The sequence below is a fragment of the Triticum urartu genome, chromosome 5 (genome assembly GCF_003073215.2).
Source record: "Triticum urartu cultivar G1812 chromosome 5, Tu2.1, whole genome shotgun sequence".
Lineage (NCBI taxonomy): Eukaryota > Viridiplantae > Streptophyta > Magnoliopsida > Poales > Poaceae > Triticum > Triticum urartu.
The window spans coordinates 539,373,621-539,390,145 of record NC_053026.1 but is presented as its reverse complement, the minus strand read 5'-3'; positions in this window follow the sequence as shown (position 1 = coordinate 539,390,145).

The window sequence follows — 16,525 nt, the reverse complement described above, 5'->3', positions numbered from 1 at the left end:
AAGCTTGGGGATGCCCATGGCACCCCCAAGGTAATCTAAGGACACCTAAAAGCCAAAGCTTGGGGATGCCCCGGAAGGCATCCCCTCTTTCATCTACTTCTATCGGTAACTTTACTTGGAGCTATATTTTTATTCACCACATGATATGTGTTTTGCTTGGAGCGTCTTGTATGATTTGAGTATTTATTTGTTATTTTAACACAATCATCCTTGCTGTACACACCTTTTGAGAGAGACACACACATGATTCGGAAATTATTAGAATACTCTATGTGCTTCACTTATATCTTTTGAGTTATATAGTTTGGCTCTAGTGCTTCACTTATTTCTTTTAGAGCACAGTGGTGGATTTGTTTTATAGAAATTATTGATCTCAAATGATTCACTTAGATTATTTTGAGAGTCTTAAATAGCATGGTAAATTGCTTAAATAATCCTAATATGCTAGGTATACAAGATTAATAATAGAATTCTCTTATGAGTGTGTTGAATACTAAGAGAAGTTTGATGCTTGATGATTGTTTCGAGACATGGAGGTAGTGATATCAAAGTTGTGCTAGTTGAGTAGTTGTGAATTTGAAAAATACTTGTGTTGAAGTTTGTAAGTCCCGTAGCATGCACGTATGGTGAACCGTTATGTGATGAAGTCAGAGCATGATTTATTTATTGATTGTCTTCCTTATGAGTGGCGGTTGGGGACGAGCGATGGTCTTTTCCTACCAATCTATCCCCCTAGGAGCATGCGCGTAATACTTTGCTTTGATAACTTGTAGATTTTTGCATAAGTATATGAGTTCTTTATGACTAATGTTGAGTCCATGGATTATACGCACTCTCACCCTTCCACCATTGCTAGCCTCTCTAATACCGCGCACCTTTCGCCGGTATCATATATCCACCATATACCTTCCTCAAAACAGCCACCATACCTACCTATCATGGAATTTCCATAGCCATTCCGAGATATATTGCCATGCAACTTTCCACCGTTCCGTTTATTATGACACGCTCTATCATTGTCATATTGCTTTGCATGATCATGAAGTTGACATTGTATTTGTGGCAAAGCCACCGTTCATAATTCTTTCATACATGTCACTCATGAGTCATTGCATATCCCGGTACACCGCCGGAGGCATTCATATAGAGTCATATCTTGTTCTAAGTATCGAGCTGTAATTCTTGAGTTGTAAGAAAATAAAGGTGTGATGGTCATCATTATTAGAGCATTGCCCCAAGTGAGGAAAGGATGATGGAGACTATGGTTCCCCCACAAGTCGGGATGAGACTCCAGACGAAAAAAAGAGGCCATAAAAAGAGAGAAAAGGCCCAAATAAAAAAATATGAGAGAAAAAGAGAGAAGGGACAATGCTACTATCCTTTTACCACACTTCTGCTTCAAAGTAGCACCATAATCTTCATGATAGAGAGTCTCCTTTGTTATCACTTTCATATACCAATGGGAATTTTTCATTATAGAACTTGGCTTGTATATTCCAATGATGGGCTTCCTCAAAATGCCCTAGGTCTTCATGAGCAAGCAAGTTGGATGCACACCCACTTAATTTCTTATTGAGCTTTCATATACTTATAGCTCTAGTGCATCCGTTGCATGGCAATCACTACTCACTCACATTGATATCTATTGATGGGCATCTCCATAGCCCGTTGATACGCCTAGTTGATGTGAGACTATCTTCTCCCTTTTTGTCTTCTTCACAACCACCATTCTATTCCACCTAAAGTGTTATGTCCATGGCTCACGCTCATGTATTGCGTGAAGATTGAAAAAGTTTTGAGAATGTCAAAAGTATGAAACAATTGCTTGGCTTGTCATCGGGGTTGTGCATGATTTAAGTACTTTGTGTGGTGAAGATAGAGCATAGCCAGACTATATGATTTTGTAGGGATAACTTTCTTTGGCCATGTTATTTTGAAGAGACATAATTTCTTAGTTAGTATGCTTGAAGTATTATTATTTCTATGTCAATATTGAACTTTTGTCTTGAATCTTTCGGATCTGAATATTCATGCCACAATTAAGAATAATTACATTGAAAATATGCCAAGTAGCATTCCACATCAAAACTTCTGTTTTTATCATTTACCTACTCGAGGACGAGCAGGAATTAAGCTTGGGGATGCTTGATACGTCTCCAACGTATCTATAATTTTTGATTGCTCCATGCTATATTATCTACTGTTTTGGACATTATTGGGCTTCATTATACACTTTTATATTATTTTTGGGGCTAACCTATTAACCGGAGGCCCAGCCCAGAATTGCTGTTTTTTTGCCTATTTTAGGGTTTCGAAGAAAAGGAATATCAAATGGAGTCCAAACGGAATGAAACCTTCGGGAACGTGATTTTTGGAACTAACAAGATCCAGGATACTTGGACCCTGCGTCAAGCAACCAACACGGAGGCCACGAGGTAGGGGGCGCCTACCCCCCCCCCCCCCCCCCCCCCCAGGCGCGCCCTCCACCCTCGTGGGCCCCTGTTGCTCCACCGACATACTTCTTCCTCCTATATATACCTACGTACCCCCAAACGATCAGATATGGAGCCAAAACCCTAATTCCACCGCCATAACTTTCTATATCCACGAGATCCCATCTTGGGGCCTGTTCCGGAGCTCTGCCGGAGGGGGCATCGATCACGGAGGGCTTCTACATCAACACCATAGCCTCTCTGATGAAGTGTGAGTAGTTTACCTCAGACCTTTGGGTCCATAGTTATTAGCTAGATGGCTTCTTCTCTCTTTTTGGATCTCAATACAAAGTTCTCCCCCTCTCTTGTGGAGATCTATTCGATATAATCTTCTTTTTGTGGTGTGTTTGTTGAGACCGATGAATTGTGGGTTTATGATCAAGTTTATCTATGAACAATATTTGAATCTTCTCTGAATTCTTTTATGTATGATTGGTTATCTTTGGAAGTCTCTTCGAATTATCAGTTTGGTTTGGCCTACTAGATTGATATTTCTTGCAATGGGAGAAGTGCTTAGCTTTGGGTTCAATCTTGCGGTGTCCATTCCCAGTGACAGTAGGGGCAGCAAGGCACGTATTGTATTGTTGCCATCGAGGATAACAAGATGGGGTTTTTATCATATTGCATGAATTTATCCCTCTACATCATGTCATCTTGCTTAAGGCGTTACTCTGTTGTTATGAACTTAATACTCTAGATGCATGCTGGATAGTGGTCGATGTGTGGAGTAATAGTAGTAGATGCAGGCAGGAGTCGGTCTACTTGTCTTGGACGTGATGCCTATATACATGATCATACCTAGATATTCTCATAACTATGCTCAATTCTGTCAATTGCTCAATAGTAATTTGTTCACCCACCGTAAAATACTTATGCTCTTGAGAGAAGCCACTAGTGAAACCTATGGCCCCCGGGTCTATCTTCATCATATTAATCTTCCAATACTTAGTTATTTTCATTGCTTTTATTTTACTTTGCATCTTTATCATAAAAATACCAAAAAAATATCTTATCATATCTATCAGATCTCACTCTCGTAAGTGACCGTGTAGGGATTGACAACCCCTTATCGCGTTGGTTGCGAGGATTTATTTGTTTTGTGTAGGTGTGAGGGACTCGCGCGTAGCCTCCTACTGGATTGATACATTGGTTCTCAAAAACTGAGGGAAATACTTACGCTACTTTGCTGCACCACCCTTTCCTATTCAAGGGAAAACCAACGCAAGTGCTCAAGAGGTAGCAGAGATCTATTTGATGTAACTCTTTTTGCGGTGTGTTTGTCGAGATCCGATGAATTGTGGGTTTATGATTAATTTTATCTATGAAGAATATTTGATTCTTCTCTGAAATATTTTATGTATAATTGGTTATCTTTGCAAGTCTCTTCGAATTATCAGTTTGGTTTGGCCTACTAGATTGATATTTCTTGCAATGGGAGAAGTGCTTAGCTTTGGGTTCAATCTTGCGGTGTCCTTTCCCAGTGACAGCAGGGGCAGCAAGGCACGTATTTTATTGTTGCCATCGAGGATAAAAAGATGGGGTTTATATCATATTGCTTGAGTTTATCCCTCTACATCATGTCATCTTGCCTAATGCATTACTCTGTTCTTGTGAACTTAATACTCTAGATGCATGCTGGATAGCGGTCGATGTGTGGAGTAATAGTAGTAGATGCAGAATCATTTTGGTCTACGTGTCGCGGACGTGATGCCTATATACATGATCATGCCTAGATATTCTCATAATTCTTCACTTTTCTATCAATTGCTCGACAGTAATTTGTTCACCCACCGTAATACTTATGCTATCTTGAGAGAAGCCACTAGTGAAACCTATGGCCCTGGGTCTATTGATAACCCACAAGTATAGGGGATCGCAATAGTTTTCGAGGATAAAGTATTCAACCCAAATTTGTTGATTCTACACAAGGGGAGCCAAAGTATACTCTCAAGTATTAACAACTGAGTTGTCAATTCAACCACACCTGGAAACTTAGTATCTGCAGCAAAGTATTTAGTAGCAAAGTAATATGATAGTAGTGGTAACGGTAGCAAAAGGTAAAGGTAGTAAAAGTAATGTTTTTGGTATTTTGTAGTGATGATAGCAATATCAATGGGAAAGTAAATAAGCGAAGAACAATATATGGAAATCTCGTAGGCGATGGATCAGAGAATTATGCTGGATGCGGTTCATCATGTAACAGTCATAACCTAGGGTGACACAGAACTAGCTCCATTTCATTGATATAATGTAGGCATGAATTCCGAATATAGTCATATGTGCTTATGGAAAAGAACTTGCATGAAATCTTTTGTCCTAGCCTCCCATGGCAGCGGGGTCCTTACAGAAACTAAGAGATATTAAGGCGTCCTTTTAATAGAGTACCGGAACAAAGCATTAACACATAGTGAATACATGAACTCCTCAAACTACGGTCATCACCAGTAAGTATCCCGATTATTGTCACTTCGGGGTTAACAGATCATAACACATAATATGTGACTATAGACTTGCAAGATAGGATCTAGAACTCTCATATATTGATGAAAACATAATAGGTTCAGATCTGAAATCATGGCACTCGGGCCCTAGTGACAAGCATTAAGCATAGCAAAGTCATAGCAACATCAATCTCAGAACATAGTGGATACTAGGGATCAAACCCTAACAAAACTAACTCGATTACATGATAGATCTCATCCAATCCATCACCGTCCAACAAGCCTACGATGGAATTACTCACGCACAGCGGTGTGCATCATGAAATTGGTGATGGAGTTTGGTTGATGATGACGATGGTGACGGATTCCCCTCTCCGGAGCCCCGAACGGACTCCAGATCAGCCCTCCCGAGAGGTTTTAGGGCTCTGCGGCGGCTCCGTATCGTAAAACACGATGAATTCTTCTCTCTGATTTTTTTTCTCCCCGAAACACAATATATAGAATTGGAGTTGGAGTCGAAGGAGCTCCAGGGGGCCCGTGAGGTAGGGGGCGCGCCCTAGGGGGGCAGGCGCGCCCCCACCCTCGTGGACAGGTGGTGGGCCCCCTGGCCTTCATCTTTTGCAGGTATTTTTTATATTTTCCAAAAAGTTGCTCCGTGAAGTTTCAGGTCATTCCGAGAATGTTTGTTTCTGCACATAAATAACACCATGGTAATTCTGCTGAAAACAGCGTCAGTCCGGGTTAGTTCCATTCAAATCATGCAAGTTAGAGTCCAAAACAAGAGCAAAAGTGTTTGGAAAAGTAGATACGACGGAGACGTATCATCTATCTTTCATCATATAAGTTTCCAACCTATTTTACTTTGCATTCTTTACTTTCAATCTATATCATAAAAATACCAAAAATATTTATCTTACTATTATTATCTCTATCAGATCTCACTCTCATAAGTGACCGTGAAGGGATTGACAACCCCTTTATCGCGTTGGTTGAGAGGTTCTTATTTGTTTGTGTAGGTATGAGGGATAGGCGTGTAGTCTCCTACTGGATTGATACCTTGGTTCTCAAAAACTGAGGGAAATACTTACGCTACTTTGCTGCATCACCCTTTCCTCTTCAAGGGAAAACCAACGCAGTGCTTAAGAGGTAGCAAGAAGGATTTCTGGCGCCGTTGCCGGGGAGATTTATCACAAGTCAAGACATACCAAGTACCCATCACAAACTCTTATCCCTCGCATTACATTATTTGCCATTTGCCTCTCGTTTTCCTCTTCCCCAGTTCACCCTTGCCGTTTTATTCGCCCTCTTTTTCCATTCCCCTTCCCTTTTCCGTTCGTCTCTTTTTGCTTGTGTGCTTGTGTGTTGGATTGTTTGTAATGATGGCTCAAGATAATACTAAATTGTGTGACTTTTCTAATACCAACAATAATGATTTTATTAGCACTCCGATTGCTCCTATTACCGATGTTGAATCTTGTGAAATTAATGCTGCTTTGCTGAATCTTGTCATGAAAGATCCGTTTTCCAGCCTTCCTAGTGAAGATGCCGCTACCCATATGAATAGCTTTGTTGATTTGTGTGATATGCAAAATAAGAAAGATGTGGATAATGATATTGTTAAATTGAAGCTATTTCTGTTTTCGCTTAGAGATCGTGCTAAAACTTGGTTTTCTTCTTTGCCTAAAAATAGTATTGATTCGTGGAATAAGTGCAAAGATGCTTTTATCTCTAAGTATTTCCCTCCCGCTAAGATCATCTCTCTTAGGAACGATATTATGAATTTTAAGCAACTTGATCATGAACATGTTGCACAAGCTTGGGAGAGGATGAAATTAATGATATGTATTTGCCCTACTCATGGTTTGAATCTTTGGATGATTATACAAAAAAATTATGCCGGATTGAATTTTGCTTCTAGAAATCTTTTAGATTCGGCCGCGCGAGGCACTATTATGGAAATCACTTTAGGAGAAGCTACTAAACTCCTAGATAATATTATGGTCAATTATTCTCAATGGCACACTGAAAGATCTACTAGTAAAAAGGTGCATGCAATAGAAGAAATTAATGTTTTGAGTGGAAAGATGGATGAACTTATGAAATTGTTTGCTAATAAGAGTGTTTCTTCTGATCCTAATGATATGCCTTTGTCTACTTTGATTAAGAATAATAATGAATCTATGGATGTGAATTTTGTTGGTAGGAACGATTTTGGTAATAATGCGTATAGAGGTAATTTTAATCCTAGGCCGTTTCCTAGTAATTCCTCTAATAATTATGGTAATTCCTACAACAATTCTTATGGAAATTATAATAAGATGCCCTCTGATTTTGAATCTAATATTAAAGAATTTATTAGTTCGCAAAAGAGTTTCAATGCTTTGATTGAAGAAAAACTGTCTAAGATTGATGAGTTGGCTAGGAACGTGGATAGAATTTCTCTTGATGTTGATTCTCTGAAACTTAGATCTATTACACCTAAGCATGATATCAATGAGTCTCTCAAATCTATGAGAATTTCCATTGATGAGTGCAAAGAAAGAACCGCTAGGATGCATGCTAAAAAGGATTGCTTTGTGAAAGCGTGTTATTCTAGTTTTGATGATAATAAGGATGAAGATCTAAAAGTGATTGATGTGTCTCCTATTAAATCTTTGTTTTGCAATATGAATCTTGATAATGATGGTACTGGAGATGAGTCAACTTTAGTTAAAAGGCGTCGCAATGATTCGGAGTTTTTAGATCTTGATGCAAAAATTGGTAAAAGTGGGATTGTAGAGGTCAAAACTTTACATAGCTATGAACCCACTATTTTGGATTTCAAGGAATTTAATTATGATGATTGTTCTTTAATAGATTGTATTTCCTTGTTGTAATCCGTGCTAAATTCTCCGCATGCTTATAGTCAAAATAAAGCTTTTACTAAACATATCGTTGATGCTTTAATGCAATCTTATGAAGAAAAGCTTGAATTGGAAGTTTCTTTCCCTAGAAAACTTTATGATGAGTGGGAACCTACTATTAAAATTAAGATTAAAGATCATGAATTCTATGCTTTATGTGATTTGGGTGCTAGCGTTTCCACGATTCCGAAAACTTTGTGTGATGTGTTAGGTTTCCATGAATTCGGTGATTGTTCTTTAAATTTGCACCTCGTGGATTCCACTATTAAGAAACCTATGAGAAGGATTAATGATGCTCTTATTGTTGCAAATAGGAATTATGTGCCCGTAGATTTCATTGTTCTTGATATTGATTGCAATCCTACATGTCCCATTATTCTTGGTAGACCTTTCCTTAGAACGATTGGTGCAATTATTGATATGAAAGAAGGGAATATTAGATTTCAATTTCCGCTAAGGAAAGGCATGGAACACTTTCCTAGAAAGAAAATTAAATTACCTTATGAATCTATTATGAGAGCCACTTATGGATTGCATATCAAAGATGATAATACCTAGATTTATTCTTGCTTTTATGCCTAGCTAGGGGCGTTAAACGATAGCGCTTGTTGGGAGGCAACCTAATTTTATTTTTTCTCCTTGATTTTTTGTTCTATTTAGTAATAAATAATTCATCTAGCCTCTTTTTAGATGTGGTTATGCTTTTAATTAGTGTTTGTGCCAAGTAGAACCTTTGGGAAGACTTGAGGAAAGTCTTTGCGATCTTGCTGTAAAAAACAGAAACTTTAGCGCTCACGATATTTGCTGCCATATTTTACTAGATAGTGTGATTAAGTTGATTCTTTTTTAAGATGATTAATAAATAATTTCCTCACGTTCAGAAATTTATTTTGGAATTTTTGGGGTTACAGAAGTATTCTAAACCTACAGATTACTACAGACTGTTCTGTTTTTGACAGATTCTGTTTTTCGTGTGTTGTTTGCTTATTTTGATGCATCCATGGCTAGTATCGGAGGTTACGAACCATAGATAAGTTATAATACAGTAGTTTTAACACCAATACAAATAAATAATGAGTTCATTACAGTACCTTAAGTGGTGGTTTGTTTTCTTATACTAACGGAGCTCATGAGATTTTCTGTTTAAGTTTTGTGTTGTGAAGTTTTCAAGTTTTGGGTAAAGATTTGATGGATTATGGAATAAGGAGTGGAAAGAGCCTAAGATTGGGGATTACCAAGGCACCCCAAGGTAAAATTCAAGGACAACCATAATCCTAAGCTTGGGGGTGCCCCGGAAGGCATCCCCTCTTTCGTCTTCTTCTATCGGTAACTTTACTTGATGCTATATTTTTATTCACCACATGATATGTGTTTTGCTTGGAGCGTCTTGTATGATTTGAGTCTTTGATTTTTAGTTTACCACAATCATCCTTTCTGTACACATCTTTTGGTAGAGACACACATGAATGGGAATTTATTAGAATACTCTATGTGCTTCACTTATATCTTTTGAGCTGGATAATTTTGCTCTAGTACTTCACTTATATCTTTTAGAGCATGGTGGTGGTTTTATTTTATAGAAATTATTGATCTCTCATGCTTCACTTATATTATTTTGAGAGTCCTTTAGAACAGCATGGCAATTTGCTTTGGTTTGTAAAATTAGTCCTAATATGATAGGCATCCAAGATGGGTATAATAAAAACTATCACAAAAAGTGCATTGAATACTATGAGAAGTTTGATACTTGATGATTGTTTTGAGATATGAAGATGGTGATATTAGAGTCATGCTAGTTGAGTAGTTGTGAATTTGAGAAATACTTTTTCTAAAGTTAGTGATACCCGTAGCATGCACGTATGGTGAACCGTTATGTGATGAAATCGGAGCATGATTTATTTATTGATTGTCTTCCTTATGAGTGGCGGTCGGGGATGAGCGATGGTCTTTTCCTACCAATCTATCCCCCTAGGAGCATGCGTGTAGTACTTTGTTTCGATAACTAATAAATTTTTGCAATAAGTATGTGAGTTCTTTATGACTAATGTTGAGTCCATGGATTATACGCACTCTCACCCTTCCACCATTGCTAGCCTCTCTAGTACCATGCAACTTCCACCGGTGCCATAAACCCACCATACACCTTCCTCAAAACAACAACCATACCTACCTATTATGGCATTTCCATAATCATTCCGAGATATATTTCCATGCAACCTTCCACTGTTCCGTTATTATGACACACTTCATCATTCTCATATTGCTTTGCATGATCATGTAGTTGACATCGTATTTATGGCAAAGCCACCGTTCATAATTCTTTCATACATGTCACTCATGAGTCATTGCACATCACGGTACACCGCCGGAGGCATTCACATAGAGTCCTATTTTGTTCTAAGAATTGAGTTGTAATTTTTGAGTTGTAAGTAAATAAAGTGTGATGATCATCATTATTAGAGCATTGTCCCATGTGAGGAAAGGATGATGGAGACTATAATTCCCCCACAAGTCGGGATGAGACTCCAGATGAAAAAAAAAAAAAAAGAAAAAAGGGGGGGCCAAAAAAAAGATAAAAGGCCCAAATAAAAGAGAAAAAAAAATGAAAAATGAGAGAAATGAGAGAAGGGACAATGTTACTATCCTTTTACCACACTTGTGCTTCAAAGTAGCACCATGATTTTCATGATAGAGAGTCTCCTATGTTGTCACTTTCATATACTACTGGGAATTTTACATTATAGAACTTGGCTTTTATATTCCAATGATGGGCTTCCTCAAAATGCCCTAGGTCTTCGTGAGAAAGCGAGTTGGATGCACACCCACTTAGTTTCTTTTTGAGCTTTCATACACTTATAGATCTAGTGCATCTGTTGTGTGGCAATCCCTACTCACTCACATTGATATCTATTGATGGGCATCTCCATAGCCCGTTGATACGCCTAGTTGATGTGAGACTATCTTCTCCTTTTTGTCTTCTCCACAACCACCATTCTATTCCACATATAGTGCTATGTCCATGGCTCATGCTCATGTATTGCGTGAAGATTGAAAAAGTTTGAGAACATCAAAAGTAAGAAACAATTGCTTGGCATGTCATTGGGGTTGTGCATGATTTAAATACATTGTGTGGTGAAGAAGGAGCATAGCCAGACTATATGATTTTGTAGTGATAACTTTCTTTGGCCATGTTATTTTGAGAAGACATAATTGCTTTGTTAGTATGCTTGAAGTATTATTATTTTTATGTCAATATTAAAATTTTGTCTTGAATCTTTTGGATCTAAACATTCTTGCCACAATAAAGAAAGTTACATTGAGAATTATGCTAGGTAGCATTCCACATCAAAAATTCTGTTTTTATCATTTACCTACTCGAGGACGAGCATGAATTAAGCTTGGGGATGCTTAATACGTCTCCAACGTATCTATAATTTTTTATTGTTCCATGCTATTATATTATCTGTTTTGGATGTTAATGGGCTTATTTATACACTTTTATATTATTTTTGGGACTAACCTACTAACCCAAGGCCCAGTGCAAATTGCTGTTTTTTTTACCTATTTCAGTGTTTCGCAGAAAAGGAATATCAAACGGAATAAAACCTTCGGGACAGTTATTTTTGGAACAAATGTGATCCAGGGGACTTGGAGTGGATATCAAGCAAACAACGAGGAGGCCACGGGGCAGGGGGCGCCCTCCACCCTCGTGGGCCCCTCGTGGCTCCACCGACCTACTTCTTCATCCTATATATGTCCACATACCCCGAATACATCCAGGAGCACCACAAAACCATATTTCCACCGTCGCAACCTTCTGTACCCAAGAGATCCCATCTTGGGGCATTTTCCGGAGCTCCGCCGGAGGGGGCATCGATCACGGAGGGCTTCTGCATCAACACCACAGCCTCTCCGATGATGTGTGAGAAGTTTACCTCAGACCTTCGGGTCCATAGTTATTAGCTAGATGGATTCTTATCTCTCTTTGGATCTCAATACAATGTTCTCCTCGATCTTCTTGGAGATCTATTTGATGTAACTCTTTTTGCGGTGTGTTTTTCAAGATCCAATGAATTGTGGGATTATGATCAAGTTTATCTATGAACAATATTTGATTCTTCTCTGAAATCTTTTATGTATGATTGGTTATCTCTGCAAGTCTCTTCGAATTATCAGTTCTTAGCTTTGGGTTCAATCTTGCGGTGTCCTTTCCTAGTGACAGCAGGGGCAACAAGGCACGTATTGTATTGTTGCCATCGAGGATAAAAAGATGGGGTTTATATCATATTGCTTGAGTTTATCCCTCTACATCATGTCATCTTGCCTAATGCATTACTCCGTTCTTATGAACTTAATACTCTAGATGCATGCTGGATAGCGGTCGATGTGTGGAGTAATAGTGGTAGATGCAGAATCGTTTCGGTCTACTTGTCGCGGACGTGATGCCTATATACATTTTCATGCCTAGATATGCTCATAATTATTCACTTTTCTATCAATTGCTCGACAGTAATTTGTTCACCCACCGTAATACTTATGCTATCTTGAGAGAAGCCACTAGTGAAACCTATGGCCCCCGGGTCTAGCTTTCATCATATAAGTTTCCAATCTATTTTACTTTGCAATCTTTACTTTCAATCTATATCATAAAAATACCAAAAATATTTGTCTTACTATTATTATCTCTATCAGATCTCACTCTCGTAGGTGACCGTGAAGGGATTGACAACCCCTTTATCGCGTTGGTTGCGAGGTTCTTATTTGTTTGTGTAGGTACGAGGGACTTGCGTGTAGTCTCCTACTGGATTGATACCTTGGTTCTCAAAAACTGAGAGAAATACTTATGCTACTTTGCTCCATCACCCTTTCCTCTTCAAGGGAAAACCAACGCAGTGCTCAAGAGGTAGCATGGGCCCCCTAAGGCTCCACCGACCTCAACTCCAACTCTATATATTCATGTTCGGAGAGAAAAAAATTAGGGAGAAGGATTCATCGTGTTTTACGATATGGAGCCGCCGCCAAGCCCTAATCTCTCTCGGGAGGGCTGATCCGGAGTCCGTTCGGGGCTCCGGAGAGGGGAATCCGTCGCCATCGTCATCATCAACCTTCCTCCATCACCAATTTCATGATGCTCACTGCCGTGCGTGAGTAATTCCATTGTAGACTTGCTGGACGGTGATGGGTTGTATGAGATTTATCATGTAATCGAGTTAGTTTTGTTAGGGTTTGATCCCTAGTATTCATTATGTTCTGAGATTGATGTTGCTATGACTTTGCTATGCTTAATGCGTGTCACTAGGGCCCGAGTGCCATGATTTCAGATCTGAACCTATTATGTTTTCATGAATATATGTGAGTTCTTGATCCTATCTTGCAAGTCAATAGTCACCTACTATGTGTTATGATCCGGTAACCCCGAAGTGACTATAATCGGGACCACTCCCGGTGATGACCGTAGTTTGAGGAGTTCATGTATTCACTAAGTGCTAATGCTTTGTTCCGGTACTCTATTAAAAGGAGGCCTTAATATCCCTTAGTTTCCAATAGGACCCCGCTGCCACGGGAGGGTAGGACAAAAGATGTCATGCAAGTTCTTTTCCATAAGCATGTATGACTATATTCGGAATACATGCCTACATTACATTGATGAACTGGAGCTAGTTCTGTGCACTACAAAAAAATACACTTCCGTGATGATACATGTTTCTCACAGTAGGTCGCGTTTTTTGTCATGCATGTACATGCATGACGATTTTATGACAGAATCAAGATAGTCATACCTGTCTGTCGTAGAAGTGTTCCATGACATTACCAAAAGTATCATCACGGAAGTGTCCACTTCCATGATGATAAACCGCGCGTCACAGAAGTGCTTTCGTCAAGGGTGACCGACATGTGGCATCCACCGTAACGAAACGCCGTTAAGCTATCGGGTCGGATTTTGGATCAGATAACCCGTTAACAGCCCTGACCAATGGGAAATTTCCACGTGTAAAATTCTAATTGGCCGAAGGGAACACCTGTCAGCTCGTTAGTGGGCCAGATGTCGCCCGTCCATTGGAGGAGACATGCCTATGATACGTCGACACGTGGCTGGACCCAACAGAGGCCCATATAGGTTAAAAAGGCCGACCCAGTCAAAGGCCCGTAGAACTTAATCAGGTACTAGTGGGCCAGCCCAATAATGACCTGCTTAATAAAGGCCCATTTACGGCCCGAAGCCAGATCTGGCCCGTTAATTGTTCGCCCAATATTTGGGTCCATTTACGGCCCGAAGCCAGATCTGGCCCGTTAATTGTTCACCCAATATTTGGGCCCATTTGCGGCCCGAAGCCAGATCTGGCCCATTAATTGTTCACCGAATATTTGGGCCCAACTATAGCCCAGTGACTTTCGTCCTGTTAGAGGCCTGATGTAGACATGGGCCCATTTCAGCCCGGTGTGACTTTCGGCCTGGGAATGGCCCGTGCTGCCCATGGGCCATATATTGTCCGACGGGACATCGGGCCCACTAACGGCCCGTGCTAAAGGTGGCAACAGTTAAGCCCAACGTGACTTTGGGCATGTTAAAGGCCTGTCGCGTAATTTGGCCCGTTGATGCATGTGCTAAGCTTTCGGCCTCTTAAAGGCCCATGATATCAGTGGGCCAACTAAGGCCCGAGATATGTTTCGGCCTGGTAACGGCCCGTGAGCTAACTGGGCCCAAAACGTCCCGGTCTACATTTCGGCCTGCTGAAGGCCTGTGGTTTCATCTCGGTCGTAACAGGCCAGTACAATATTCAGCCTGTTAATGGCCCAACGCTACCTGGGCCAAACTAAGCGCTGGGTCGACAAAAGGCCAAACTAAAATATAGGCCGGTGTAAGTTTGGGCCTGGCACAATGTGTGAAGGCCCCAATCATTCGGGCCCAAGAAAGACGCAGGCCGGCCCAATTGTGGCCCGCTAAAAACCTGGCCCATTAGAGTCGAATGTTTCGGTCCGGTCGACTACATCTGATTTTTTTCAGATAGCGAATGATTGCAGTAACTAGTAGGAATTAAGAACAAACCTACTCTATACAGTAAAGAAATTACGGCATAGTAACTAAGAATAAACCTACACTATACAATAGAGGATTTAAGGTATATTACATCCACTGGGCATCGAAGTTCGCCACCAGTGATCATAAAGCGCAACGAAGAAGCAGATTACAAAAACTGGGCACCATTGCAGCGTAACAAAATAATACTGAACCGAGACCACTTCCAAGACAGTTCAAGAAAGGTTAGCCTTGCGGGGGAACTGCTGCGCAAGCTGCTGAGCAAGGTTGTGAGACCGGCCTAGCATGTCGGTCATAGCTTCCAGGTGTAGCTTTTTAGCGATGAGGTTCTCATTGGTGTTCACCGCAAGCTTTCTTAGAGATATGACTTCAAGTCGAAGTTGAGTTGCAGAATGCCTTTCTGCTAGAACTTGGGACTGAAGAAGTCAAACTGATTCAGACAACGAATTTTGTGAGCTTGTCTGACTGTTAGTCTCAAGTAACTTTAACACTGCATCAAGACAAGACTTTGGGGTTGTCTCGCTATCTTCAAGATGTTTTGCCTTCTTTGTTGCAATATATGTTAGGTTTGTCTCACAGCCTTCAGCAAACTTGTGCATGCCATCAGGCATATCACCCTGAAACAAAGCAGAGAGATGACAAGTTTTGCACGTGTATGAACAAAGATGACAACTGTTCTATCAATTCTATCCAATTTCAAATTAGAAAAGAAAGAGTAAGTTCAAAATATCAATAGCATAATTTGGCATTGTTCATAATGCCGGGAGCTTCACCACACTACTAGATTACCATGTCAACATAAAAAGCATAGATGAAGGGCAAAGAAAATCATTGTATCTATTTTGGATAATGTGCATGGCATGTTGTTCATATCATCAGCCACATCAGTGAGATAAAACAGGAGATGACAAGGTGCAAACGTGGGCTGCTTCACCACACACTGGATTATAGATCCACAAAAACAAGCATACATATAGGGAGTATTAAGTAATGTGCATGGTATGAATAAGCAATTTGGTTTTACAAGTAAAACTTAGAACTTACGGTTCTTACGAACATGCATTTTGGTAGAAACAGCAAACTAAACAACAGTAAACGATAGGGAGTATGAGCAAATTAAATAGCAGTTGACGATAAAGGATTTAGAAGGACTGACTTACATTAATAGTTATCACCGGCTTTATAATGCCCTTCTCCATGTCAAGGGAAGGATAACTCAAGAATTTCAGCATAGAATCTTCTTCATAAGCATTTCCTGTACTCTACATTTTGTAGAGAGTAATTATAGATATGATAATACTGGAAGGGATAGAGGATAATGAAGATAAGATGCAGATTGATGCTACATAATCAACTACCAATCCCTGGAAGTACAAGCGTTACAGGACAAAATGTACTGACAAGAGCAATGGGCACCACTTCTGCACTGGCATTGTCTGTGTATTCTACTTATTGGTAAGATTAAATATAGATCTGATCTTTTTTAGTAAATGGTGGGCGAGGGAGATAAGATGCAGAATGCTACAAAATGAACCAACCCCTCTTCCCATAATACAAGAGTGTTTTGAACACTGGTGTACTGTACAAAACGTTCTTATATTATGGGACGGAGGGAGTAGCTGTTAATGTAAGTATAGTGATAGACCACGT